Source organism: Pan troglodytes, chromosome 3 (assembly GCF_028858775.2).
Source record: "Pan troglodytes isolate AG18354 chromosome 3, NHGRI_mPanTro3-v2.0_pri, whole genome shotgun sequence".
Lineage (NCBI taxonomy): Eukaryota > Metazoa > Chordata > Mammalia > Primates > Hominidae > Pan > Pan troglodytes.
Window position 1 is genome coordinate 96,275,779 of NC_072401.2, and position 12,307 is coordinate 96,288,085.

Here is a 12,307-nt window from a genome sequence, read left to right on the forward strand (position 1 = left end):
ACTGCAACCTCCACCTCCCAGGTTCAAGCAATTGTCCTGCCTCAGCCTCCCTAGTAGCTGGAATTACAGGCGCTCACCGCCACCCCTGGCTAATTTTTTTTAATTTTTAGTAGAGATGGGGTTTCACTATATTGGCCAGGCTGGTCTTGAACTCCTGATCTCGTGATCCACCTGCCTCAGCCTCCCAAAGTGCTGGGATTACAGGCGTGAGCCACTGCTTCCAGCTGCTGTTTTCTACTTTAAGAATCCTTCAATGGTTCCCATTGCCTCTGGGTGAAATCCAACATTTCTAGCAACGAATCCTCATTTTCAGTTTTTATTTGCTAAGAGGAAAGAACAACAACATGCATTACATAACAGACTCATTGAAAAACATTTTTTTTTCGAGATGATGGTGGCATAGGATAATGGTCTTATCAAATGTGTTAAGTGGATTTTTCTGATTTGTGTCAGGAGTTTTCAGATGCATACCATAATTTTAGAATATACTACTTACTGAGTACCCCCCAAGACAAACAAACAAGTACATGTCATAAAGTCTATGCTTATGCCTAAACCTTTGGCATAGAGGTGAATGCATGGATTGTTTGACAACTTTGTGTATTGGTGACACTATAAATTCATAGTCCCTAGCTTTCTAGGTGCTGATTGTTGCTGAGTAAAAATTCTGTTTATCCCATATGTTATCTTTCTCATTCCTACTTAGGAGTTATGTCACCATCCATCTTCTCAAGCTCTCTCCATCAATATATTCCAATACTTTTTCAGAGGATTAACATTTCTCTTCTCTGACCAAGGAAATAGAGGTCATCGGAGACATGCACCAGTTTCTGCCTTGTGTCAACATCCACTTGTATTTCCATATATCGATACTGCCTTTCTTCCTTTCACAGTGTAAGGATCTTCCCCCCTCCACCCTGAAACAAGACTCTTTTCCAGTCATATTATCTGTCTTCTCTCTTTCTTCTCTTTTTCATCCCTGCTAAACTCCTCCTTTAGCATCTCTTTTCCCGTCCAAAATCCTTCCCTGGTCCAGTGTCAGCCTCTACCTGCTGCTGTAACTCCCTTTGGAAAAAGGCTGTCTGTGTTCCTTACCACCAATTCATTGCTTTTTTGTTTTTGTTTGTATGTTTGTTTTTGAGTTGGAGTCTCGCTGTGTTGCCAGGCTGGAGTGCAGTGGCATGATCTCGGCTTACTGCAACCTCCGACTCCCTGGTTCAAGCGATTCTCCTGCTTCAGCCTCCCAAGTAGCTGGATTACAGGCACGCGCCACCATGCCTGGCTAATTTTTGTGTTTTTAGTAGAGATGGGGTTTCACCATTTTGGCCAGGATGGTCTCGATCTCCTCACCTCATGATCCGCCCACTTTGGCCTCCCAAAGTACTGGGATTACAGGCGTGAGCCACTGTGTCCGGCCTCATTCATTGTTTATTTCACTATAGTCTTTGCTGGAAATGCTTTCACCAAGTCATTGATGACCAGTGATTTGTCAGATCCATGGACACTTGTTTCAGGCCCTGGCCTATCTCCTGTATCCAGTAGGGCCCCATATTGAGCACACAATAATATTAGTTAAATGAATAACATTTTTCACTTATCTTCTCCTCTTATTTATATGACTTTCCCTTCTCTGGGGTCTTTTACTGGCTCTTACCTGCCTCTTAAACATTTGTGTTCTAAAGGTTCCAAGAAACCACTGTCTCTCATTCTAGCATGGTTAACTTTTCTCTGGATAGACACCCCATTCTCAAGCATGCCTCCAGAAGATGCATACATAGGAAGTCTTTCACCTTAAGTCTTGACCCTTATTAAAAGGGGTCAACATGTTTGTGTGTTCCATAGACACCTCAAACTCAATATATCCAATTTTACACTCATTTTCAATCTCATCAAGCTTGGTTCTTTCAGTTTATTACCGATAAGAGGCATCTTTCTGAGTGATGTCACCAGATACACAGATGCTTAAACTAGAAATCTAGCAATAGATCATTAATTCTTGTTACATCTACTGTCTTAATTCTGAGTTCTTCTACTCCTCTTTATTCCTCCTACATCTTAGGGCCTCAGTTAATACCATCTCAGTTTTCACCTTGGAATAGCCTTAGTTTAGTTTCCCTGCCTGTCTCTCTAATTTTGATTCTTGCTGTTTTGTGAGCTTTCTTCTCTTTTTCACTTCATTTCACCTAAAGAAAACATTTTAGAGTTTCCCTGGGATGTCTGGAACTTTTTACAATTTCTGGAGCAAATTGAAAATACTGGTCTTTGAACCCTTGGGAAAACATAAGTTTTCATAACCTTCAAAATGTGATTGACACATTGCCCAATAAATGTTTATTCTTGTGTAATTACTGTATTAAGATTAGTTTTAGTTGCATATTAAGATCACCGTTTCTTTTTTTTTTGGAGACAGAGTCTCACTTCCATCACCCACCCAGGCTGGAATGCAGTGGTGCAGTCACAATTCACTCAGCCCCCTGGGCCCCAGGTGATTCTCCTGCCTCAGCCTCCCGAGTACATGGGACTATAGGCATGTGCCACCGTGCCTGTGCCCCGCTAATTTTTTTTTTTTTTTTGTATTTTCAGTAGAGATGGGGTTTCACCATGTTGCCCAGTCTAATCTAGAAGTTTGGGCTCAAGCAGTTCTCTTGCCTCAGCCTCCCAAAGTGCTGGGATTACAGGTGTGAGCCACCATACCCAGCCTTACTTCTTCTTCTTTTTTCTTTTGAGACAGGGTCTCACTCAGTCACCCAGACTGGAGTGCAGTGGGGTGATCTTAGTTCACCTCTACCTCTGCCTCCCAGGCTCAAGTGATTCTCCTGCCTCGGCCTCCCAGGTAGCTGAGATTACAGGTGTGCATCAGTACCACCCAGCTAATTTTTGTATTTTTTTAGTAGAGGCGGGATTTCACCATATTGACAGGCTGGTCTTGAACTCCTGACCTCAAATGATCCACCCACCTCGGCCTCCCAAAGTGCTGAGATTACAGACATGAACCTGTTACAGAGGTATTACGTGTCTGAATGCCTTACTTTTTTATTCACCAAAAAAGGGGGCTCCCCACTGTCATTGGAGTTGAGTGTGGGGAGACCAAATGAAATCCTATTTCCTTGGAAGGGACCAATAAGTGTCCTTTGTTTCCAGCGTTGAACGATGAGCAGGTTTGGACAGTTGGATCTGAGGGAAGGGCCATCCCAGGCAAAGGAAAGGCAAATGCCAGTGCTTGAGCCTGTGAACAACAGAGTGAAAATATTCCTAGATCATGAAAATAAGTGTTTGAATTTAGCATAACGCATTTGACTTATTATTAATCAAAGGTGTTGCACAGGATGAGTATTTATGTTCACCTAATCACTTTATAACATATATTTCATCTCAAGTATTCCCAGTTTGGTAGACTACAGCATGAAGGCTTGAATGTTGTAGCTTAATTTCTTCTGTAACTGCTGGTTTCTTCTATGGCACTGCTTATTTGCATGGTAGTGTGTATCTCCATAGAGTCCTCATTCAACAGTTAAATGTTAGAGTGCTCTGAGGACAGGGCTTAAACAGTCAAAAACTATTTCTTAAAATTCTCTAGAACCTCTTTTTTAAAATTAAACTTCATGATTTGTTTGAATTAAATTTTACTATCAAACACACACACACACACACTTTGCTTTAAAGGAAGAGTAATAATTTGTATTTCTACTTGTCAGATAATTTCTGATTTTTGTTTTACTCTTTCTGAAATGTCAAAGATAAAAAACTTCCATGAGGTTTTTAGAATCTAGAATCATCATTCATATATTGTATGAAAACAATTTTACACTTCTTTTTCTTTAAACCTTTTTCCGTTATTTTACTAAGCACCAGAAGAAAGTCAGATATTTCCTGTGATGCTAAAATTTCTTCCAGATCACATGCTGAAATACCTTTTTTCTTTTTTCTTTGAGGGTTCTCTTAAATGATCAAATGTAGTCTCTTAAGTGTATATGGCCAGCTCTTTCATCTGAGCTGCTTTGTCTAAATATTTATGCTATTCAGATAACATGTATCTTCAATATTCAGCTTTGCATATGGGCTAGACTTCAACCCAATAGTTTTTCTTTTTCTTCTTTTAGGTTTGACTGAATTAGAGGTATGTTCCATCCATGTTAAATGGGTTCAAAAGGCCTACTTGAATTTGAAATACTCCTGTTCATTATAAAATAAAATGTGACTGTGTTTCTAAGTATGCATAGTTTTTATAATCTATAACATTTTAATGTTATTTTTCCTGAGATCATGTAAGCATTTCTTTTAAAAATTTAGTTTTTATAAAATGGCTCATGTTTTATGTAAGTTTGGCCCTTATTTTTTCTAAAGATGCAAAGCTTAATGGTTGTACGGAACAGAGGCACCACTTTCCCCCTTGAGGCCTGGTCAATATTTGAATACTTGTGTACAGCATAACAAGTATCTTTTAGACTGAATACATTATTAGTAGTACTTTCAAGGGATATTTAGCAAACTTTATGGGTAATAGGGTTGAAAATCTATGTAGTCAGTAGATTTACAAAGTTATATTAGAGAAGAAGTTGCAAAGAAAGGTTTTAAGGAAAATTTATCTTTATGTTCTAAATGGCCTTTTAAAATTCTATTTTTATAAACTCTGATCAGTCTTAACTAAATTTTGCGTTTAAACTTTTGGATAAAAGTCATGTTACAGGGGTTCTTGCAATGTGAACTTCATGCCGTATTTGGGCTTGTTTTTATGATTTTCTTGCACTAAACTTGGAATGCACTCTTGAAGAATAGGTTTTTGGCTCTCAAGGACCTTCGTAGTCATACACTAGCTCTTAATCACTGTGTCTGTGGAGTGTCTTGCTGGTTGGAGCTCTCAGTGGATTGACTTCCCTTTCTCTCTACTTCCTGCCAAGATTTTTTGAAATGTTTTAATGAAAGAGAGAGAGAAAGAGAGAGAGGAGAGAGAGAGAGAGAGAGAGAGAGAGTTTTACCACTTGTGGTAGAGAACATCTTTACTTGGTTATGCTATTTGCCATGTGATGGTTATGGAGTTACTGCTATAAAAGAAACTGTCAGCTCTAAGTTATCAGTGCAAGTTTTGGATTAATAGCATCCTTAGCTTTTATTTCCCTCAGTCCTCTTGCTCATTTCATTATGCCTTAGAGAATGGAGCATTGGGAATAATAATAAATGATTTAGTGTTCTACTGTTTAATTTGACTTTTCTTGAGTATGTTAGACTTAACCTGAAAGTTTTGGTTGTGATGGGTTTACATTCTCTGTGGGTTTGGTAGTCTTCAGCAAAAATTAGCCTCTATTAGCACAATGAATTGATAATTGCCCAACATTTCATCTTGCGTTGGATTCTGACTTCACTCTGGAAGCAAAGATGTTACAAAGAAGGGTACCCTGCCTCAGAGTTTGGAGTTTCCCACATTAACGTTGGAAGGTGTCTTTTGGTAGGCTCTTAAACAATTATGGAACTGTGGAAATAGCCTTAGGTGAGGAGCTGAACATCCCAAGTTCTCAAGTGCACTCTGTTTATTGAATTACAGACACTTATCTGTAAATGATGATGGTTTTTTCGGCGGGGGAGGGGGGGCGGGTAAGAGGTACTTTGTTAAATGCTTTGTGTGCATTATGTTATTTAATTCATGTAGTAAATTGGAGGCAGGCATTATCCCAGTTTTACAGATGAGAAAACCAGGGGTTAGAGAAGTTAAGCAGCTTGCCCGATATCACACAGCCAGTAAACATAAAGCTAGAATTCATACCCAAGGACTGCCTGACTCCAAGACCTGTTTCTTTGCTGCTCTGCATTCTGCTATATGTAAAGTACTGTGTGCTTATTATGAGGATTAAATAAGCTAATGCATACATCCTTTGTAAAGTAAGATATTAGTCTTGGTATGGTAAAAAAATGGACATGTTTGGATCATGGAACTGTTACTAATCTTTTCTGCTATTTTAAGGCTTCACATGCATTTCATAATTTTATATATAAGTATTTTACACCTTCAAGATTGTTAATATATTGTGAATGTCATGTTTCTTGATTTATGAAGTACTCATGTTATTCTTTAAAAACCCTTTCTAAGAAGGAAGGAAATCTATATCCCCTCCCCCCACATATTCCATGGATTTTTGTTTTGAAAAGAAAAAACTTAATTTTACATCAGAATCTTTAGAATTTTTTGGACTCCAGAATTTAATAATTAGTTATATTGTTCACTTACAATTTCATACTAGAGAATAAGATCTTCGATATTCCATTATTTTAAAAGATAATACAAGGTAAACACATACAGAAAAGGTTTGATTGCTCCAGTAAGGATACTGAATAGTCAAACAATTTTCAACAACTTAGTTTACTACCTATATATACAAGCTATTTTGAGTGTTGATGCATTACTGAAATACTTTAAGGCCTTCCTTAGTTTGTATGCATTGCTGAAATACCCCAAGGTTTGATTCTAGAATGCTCGAAAAATTTTAAATTGCAAAAGGAAAACAAATGAATGCTTACTCATGTTGTAACACTTTTCTGTAATTTACCTCAATTTCTAAGGTTGTACCTTTTATTCAGGTTAGGAATAGGTTTTAAGTACTCTTGATTCCAAGTAATTTGTTTAATTGTCTTAATGCTATCTTTATAATCATTTTAAGCTGTGGTGCTCTTGTGAGCGAGTGCCCAGGAGCTGGAAAATTGACATCCAGGCAGTGAGGTCTGCTTTCTCTTACCGGCACCCTGGCATTCTCTGTGACCTCACAAGGCACTTTTAAAATCTTTTAGCTTCTATAGCTTTGAAGGCAAAGCCCTAGAGTATGGCTTGGAAATTCAGAAAAAAATGATAATTTAAATAAAGATAAATGTAAATATTTGTAGACAAAGCTTTCAAGTGCAAACTGGTTTTAAATACCCTTTAAACATATAAAAATATTTTCAAAGTCACTTTTTAAACCCAGAAGCAATAGAGTATAAAAGCCCCTATCAATAGCATGTTTAGTGATGATTGCAAGTATTTGTTTGAAATATAAATTTTGAAATTCTAACTTTTGATTAAAGTAGAAGTATGAATTTTTAAACCTTTTCAGATGAGAAATTAGAAATTTTGTCTTCATATTTTATAAGAATTGATGAATCTGCTGGGTTTTTGTGATATTTAAGATTTTTCTTTTATTATCAAAGAAAAATGCTGGATGCCAGTGGAGCATGCCTGTAGTCCCAGCTACTTTGGAGGCTGAGGTGGGAGGATCGCTTGAGCATGTGCCACTGCACGCCAGCCTGGGTGACTGAGCTAGTCCCTGTCTCAAAAATGAACAATAACCAATTTCAAGTGTTTAATATATCCCCATGTAAATATTCAGCAGTAAAAGATGATTATCTGTTTTGCAATTACTTACATAATGCTTTCTGTGAGTATAAAACTGAACTTTAGATGTGAAAGTTGTACGAGGCAGTTTCTGCACCTAAGAAGTTTTAGAGTGAAGAAATTTCAGTTTGATACAATTTAAAGGTAATGTAATCATACTGGGTTTGAAGGTTTTCTAGGATATGTCTTTATGGGAAACCCAACTGATTCAGCTGCCTGTAGGGCCCCCAAGTACAACTTCACATTTACCTGATGTGCCGTACTATATCTAGAAATAATCTATATGATTTTTTTTTTTGGCCATAAGCCAGACTTCCTGGGTCAGCATTGAGCAAAACTTGTAACAGGTGTCCGACTACTTCCTCTCACCTCCGGTCCATATGGTCAGAGCTTTACTTGTTCTGTCACTTCGGATACTCTCCCTTAAGTACTGACCACCTTACTGAACGACCCTCAATTTGCCTTTCTAGTTTTATTTGAGTTACTCTTCTATTAGGTGGTTGTTTACCTGAACTTTTGCTTTTTTTCCTTCATCGTTTGGAGATGACTTTTTGCAGATTGAATCTTGTACCAGGATTTTCCATCTGTATTTCTGCTTTGACAAATCTTACCCATACTTCAAGGCTATGAATTCTTTTTTTTTTTTGAGACGGAGTTTCGTTCTGTCACCAGGCTGGAATGCAGTGGAGCGATCTCGGCTCACTGCAACTTCCGCTTCCTGGGTTCAAGCGATTCCCCTGCCACAGCCTCCCAAGTAGCTGGGACTACAGGCGTGCGCCACCATGCCCAGCTAATATTTTGTATTTCTTTAGTAGAGATGGGGTTTCACCATGTTGGCCAAGATGGTCTCGATCTCCTGACCTTGTGATCTGCCCACCTTGTCCTCCCAAAGTGCTGGGATTACAGGCGTGAGCTGCTGTGCCCGGCCCGACCATGAATTCTTACTTCTATCTTCCTGTGTGTTATGTGTCTTATTGCGTTTAAAAAATTAATGTAAAATACATGTAACATAAAATTTACTATCTTAACCATTTTTAAGTGCAGTTCAGCTGTGTTAAGTATATTCACGTTACTGTGCAACAGATTTCCAGAACTTTTTCATCTTGCAGACCTGAAACTCTGGATTAAGCCACAAGCCTCATTTTCTTTTCTTCACGTCTCTGGCAGCCACCATTCTACCTTCTTTCTGTTTGTTTGAGCTTGAGTACTTTAGATACCTCATGTAAGTGGAATCATACAGTGTTTGTCTTGTAGTGACTGGCTTATTTTACTTAGCATGATGTCTTCAAGGTTCATCCATCTTGTAGCATGTGACAGGATTTCCTTCTTAAAGCTAAATATTATATATATATGTGTGTATATATATGTGTATGTGTGTATATATATATACATACCACATTTTGTTTTATCCATTCATCTTTCAGTGGACATTTGGGTTGTTTTCAGCTTTTGACTATTGTGAATAATACTGCAGTGAACATGGGTGTGCAAATATCTCTTTGAGATTCTGCTTTCAATTCTTTGGATTATATATCCAACAGTGGAATTGCTGGGTCATATAGTAATTCTATTTTTAGAATGGAAAGTGTTGCTATAGTCTTATTTTTGACCTTAATTTGACTACCACAGCCATACTGCTCTCAGTTTTCTCCTTTAAGCTTGTGTCTCTTTTTGTTTATGTTTTGGAAAATATGGAAATCATGGAGCATATGTAAATATAGAAAAATATATTTTATATCTAAAATCTAATTGTGATTTATACATTTTAGTAGAAGAGGGTATTGGTGATGTGAATACTAACAAAAGGCTATAGAAATCTGATTACCTTTTGCTTTCTATTTTTTAGTAAGTAAACTTGATTAGAAAAATGTTATAGATCAAAGTCAGTTTATATATTTACTCTTAAAATCTGTGGCTATTGGCCGGGTGCGGTGGCTCCTGCCTGTCTGTAATCCCAGGACTTTGGGAGGCCGAGGCGGGTAGATCACTTGAGGTCAGGAGTTCGAGACCAGCCTGACCAATATGGTGAAACGCCATCTCTACTAAAAATACAAAAAATTAGCCGGGCGTGGTGGCGGGCGTCTGTAGTCCCAGCTACTCTGGAGGCTGAGGCAGGAGAATGGCGTGAACCCGGGAGGCAGAGCTTGCTGTGAGCTGAGATCGTGCCACTGCAGTCCAGCCTGGGCAACAGAGCGAGACACCATCTCAAAAAATAAATAAATAAATAAATAAATAAATAAATCTGTGGCTATTATTTAAGTATCAAAATCCTTGCACTAAGTAACATCCCCAAACTGTAAGTCTAGTAAGACTTAGTATTTGCTTCTTTTTGGAAAGATACCAGAGAAACATCATATGTTGTCTGTAATTCTATTATATGGAATATTATATTTTCTCTTATTCATAAGCTAGGAGCTCAAACATTAGAACTTTGAGGTGCTATAGTAAAAAGTTAGAACTTTGTTAAAAATTACACCAAAAGTTAGAACTTTGAGGTGTTCTTGATCTCTACTACAGTGCTATAGTGAAAACCTGTAATACTGTTTTAACAATTTGAACTGGTTCACAATAATCATGGGAAGATGTGCTTTAGTTTTAGTACATCTTTTCTATTAATAATAACAAATGAGGCTGGACGTGGTGGCTCACGCTTATAATCCCAGCACTTTGGGAGGCCGAGGTGGGCGGATCACGAGGTCAGGAGATCAAGACCATCCTGGCTAACACGGTGAAACCCCGTCTCTACTAAAAATACAAAAAATTAGCCATGCGTAGTGGCGTGCACCTGCAGTCCCAGCTACTTGGGAGGCTGAGGCAGGAGAATGGCGTGAACCCAGGAGGCGGAGCTTGCAGTGAGCCAAGATCGCGCCACTGCACTCCAGCCTGGGCGATGGAGTGAGACTCCATCTCAAAAGAAAAAAAACGGAAGAACTGTACTTCCCCCCCCATCCCCCAGTTCCATTATGTATTACCATGATTCTGCATTTGAACTGGTAAATAATAATAAACCTTTCTCAAGCCACAAATAGCAATTCAGTTTTTGTCTCTTTGTTGACAGGGTGGAGTTCAGCCTACTCTTTCTTAGATGTGAAAGGAAAGGAAGGTCATTTCATGCCTTGTTGATAAAGGTAAGTTCATAGTAATTATTAAATAATTTGAGATGTTTGGTAGGCATCGTCACTGCTTTTTGACATTCCGACTTTGTGGTATGCTGAAGTTAACAGAAAGATAATATATTTTATAAGATGAATGGAATCTACAATTGTTCCTTTAGTTATCAGTAAAAACACATAAGATAAGGAAACTGATGTAAATCAACATGACAAGGTGGATGTGGATTTGTTCTATAATGAGAAAGTAACTTGTGCTTTTCATTTGAAATGTTGGCCTACACACTTAGTCTGTTCCTCAAACGTTTACACACTTGGTAATAACCTTTTACCAACCATTGCTGATATCATCACGATAACATGTTTCAGGTTAATACAAACTAGATTACAACATTATGCCATTTTAAAGCAAATCCATCCATTATACTTTTCATGCTGATAGTTCTAGTTGGTGTCACTCATTTTAGAGGGCAAATGTGAAACAGGTGGTGTGGACTTCAGAGGCCCTACCTCTGACCCACGTATATTAGTGAACGTTAACTTGGAGACTTTTCTAAGCATTTACTCCTATTATAGCTATTTTTATAGTGTGCTACAGTGTTCAAATGCTATTACAAATGCTTTAAATGAATTCAATTTGTTCTTCACAAGTCTGTGAAAACTGTTCTGTTAATATTCCCATTTTATAGATGTTAAAACTGAAGCATTGGAAAATTAAGAAAATTGCCCAGGATTATGTAGATAGTTAAGTGGTAGAGTTGGAATTACATTGAGACCTCCTGATCTTTACTTCAGTGCTATACTGAAAACCTATAATACTATTTGAACAATTTGAACTGGCTCATAATAATGATGGGAGGATGTGCTTTACTTTTGATATATCTTTTCTAATAACACATGAACAAATGTAGGATGAATACATGTTACACTTCTTAATGGGTTTGACTTTACTCCAGTGAACTCTATCAGAAATTTTTTATACTTTAAATCCTTATAAATCTACTCAGTAAAGTTTTCAGAAACTTACTTTTGCATATTTATAAAATATTTCATTGCTGGCTTAAAAATAACCATATTAAAAGATGGTAGCATAATTTTAATTAAGAAAGCAGAAATAATGTGCTTTACAAGTATTAGTATTACTCCTTTCGGGGCTATAAACACAATATATATGTTTTTCCCCTGGCTAAGTGTTGTGAGGTTAAATTTTCAGCATAGTAAGTTTCAGTTGGGCCACATATTATGCCACTGTGCATAAAAACTCACATTGATTCAAGTATCAGAATCATAGAATTTTCTTCATGGAGAGAGATGGTTGGGGAGTAAGCCAGAAATAATTGGTCTTGATTTGGGTTGCTGTCTCTTTCCAAAAGTTAGCATCTGAAGTGTGGGGCTGGGCATCAGGAACCTTCCTACCAGGGTGAGGGGTTTGGAAAAGGTTTTGTTCATTTTTGAGTCATGCTTCCAGTTGTTGATGGGATCAGAAATTAACCCCAGGGGAAAGGGGCCTTTTACCAGGAGTTGGGATGGGGTTAGAGAACCAATCAGATGGATTGGCCTTAGGGTTGGCATTTCCTGTTAGTGAACTGAGGTAAATCGGAAAGCAGAGAAAACCACTGCCTGTGCACTAGGCTCTGCAAAGAGAGAACGAGAGCGGGTGCCTATAGGCACCTTTCTCTAGAAATACATTTTAGGATTAATTTAGATTAATCTAGATCCTACATCCCCTACCCCCAGTAGGAATTATAATGTCTGTTTTTTTGAAGATTTGCCAGAACAGTGGGAATGGCTCAGCAGGTAAATTAAGTTTTTAAACTATAAGAAAGTGAGGCCAAGGAAA

The 12,307-nt window shown here is 37.8% G+C and overlaps 1 protein-coding gene across 4 annotated transcripts in view; it reads left to right on the forward strand.

Annotated features, from left to right (window-relative positions):
* Positions 1-12,307, forward strand: part of BMPR1B (bone morphogenetic protein receptor type 1B) — a 397,543-nt gene that overhangs the window by 105,010 nt on the left and 280,226 nt on the right. For 3 of the 4 annotated variants that reach the window (XM_016951892.4, XM_016951890.4, XM_054683200.2), the window contains exon 2: positions 10,416-10,485. The exons of the other annotated variant lie outside the window; for it this stretch is intronic. The gene's annotated coding sequence lies outside the window, so the exon portion shown is untranslated. The remainder of the gene's footprint in view (positions 1-10,415; positions 10,486-12,307) is intronic. 4 annotated transcript variants of the gene reach the window in all.